The 1,278-nt window shown below is 44.9% G+C and overlaps 1 pseudogene; it reads right to left on the bottom strand.

Annotated features, from left to right (window-relative positions):
• LOC100959499 overlaps positions 1 to 1,278 on the bottom strand; it is a 17,991-nt pseudogene that overhangs the window by 2,407 nt on the left and 14,306 nt on the right.

The following is a 1,278-nucleotide window of genomic DNA, read 5'->3' as shown; positions in this document are numbered from 1 at the left end:
ATTTTTCTGATTTTGTGCCCCGCATGAGTAGAAATCTATAGCTCAGATGTGTGCCATGAGTGACAGCTCATCCTATTTGCTGTAATAGCTTTTTCATCAGTCTCTTCATTAGTACCAAGGATAAAGGTGTGTGCTTCCTGCACATAGCCACCCTACATCGAGGGCTTATGCAAGTGAGGGGAGGGAGGAGAACCTAAAAGCGGGGTCTGGTGATGGGGAGGGGTGTTCACTAAGTGGAAGGAGCGTGTGCCAGGATGTGGCTACAACTGAAAGACATAAACTTGCTTCTCTGCATTAATTTTCTGTTCTCATCCAGCTACATTGGAAGAGCAGGAAGCTGCAGCAGGTGGTAATGAATTTCCTCTAGACCCTTTTTATTTTTCAGACAGAGTCTCACTTTGTCATCCCCAGTAGGATGCTGTGGCATCACAGCTCACAGCAACCTCAAACTCTTGGGCTCAAGGGATGTCTTGCCTCAGCCTCCCAGCACCCGCCACAACGCCCAGCTATTTTTAGAGATGGGGTGAGGGGGAATCTCCCCCTGGCTCAGGCTGGTCTTGAACTCAGGCAATCCACCCATCTCGGCCTCCCAGAGTGCTGGGATTATAGGTATTGAGCCACCGCGCACAGCCCACATACTCTTCATCTTTAATGGAGAATGAGGGCCTGACATTCTCTGAAGTTTCCGGGAAAAATCATCAGTTTTTTTTCCCCCATGGGACATTATGGACAATGAGGGGACAAAGCATGTTCTGGACAAACCTATTGTGGAAGGCATGATACTTTTTTTTTTCATCTTTGTATAGACATCTCTGTCAGTGTCTGCATACAGCTGTGTCCAACCTTTAAAGGGGGTGTCCAACCTTTAATTTTCTTGTGGTACATTGGAAGAAGAAGAGTTGTCTTGGGCCACACATTGAAAACACAAAAACCAATGAAAGCCACTGAGCAAAAAGTAAAAGGTCCATAAACTTCCATGCATAATTTTTGTGTTACCCATCACCACAGATAAGCAAAACAGGCCTCAAATAATCTGCATGTGGCCCAGAGGCCACAGGTTTGACACCCCTGAAAATTTGCTCCCCCAGTCTCTGCTATGAATTTTTCTTTTGGCAGAGAGCATATGCTTCAAATTCAACACTATCTCTTACCTTTATACACTCCACCATATCAGTAGATACACGGCAGAGGAGGACTTTTCAACTAAAATTATAAGCATTCAGTTTCCAATATAACAATGGTCATTCTGAGGGATAAATACTCCTGTAAATGTGTGCA

This window comes from Otolemur garnettii, unplaced genomic scaffold (genome assembly GCF_000181295.1).
Source record: "Otolemur garnettii isolate 467f Iridium unplaced genomic scaffold, OtoGar3 scaffold00009, whole genome shotgun sequence".
Classification (NCBI taxonomy): Eukaryota; Metazoa; Chordata; class Mammalia; order Primates; family Galagidae; genus Otolemur; species Otolemur garnettii.
This window is presented reverse-complemented; position numbering and strand designations above follow the sequence as displayed.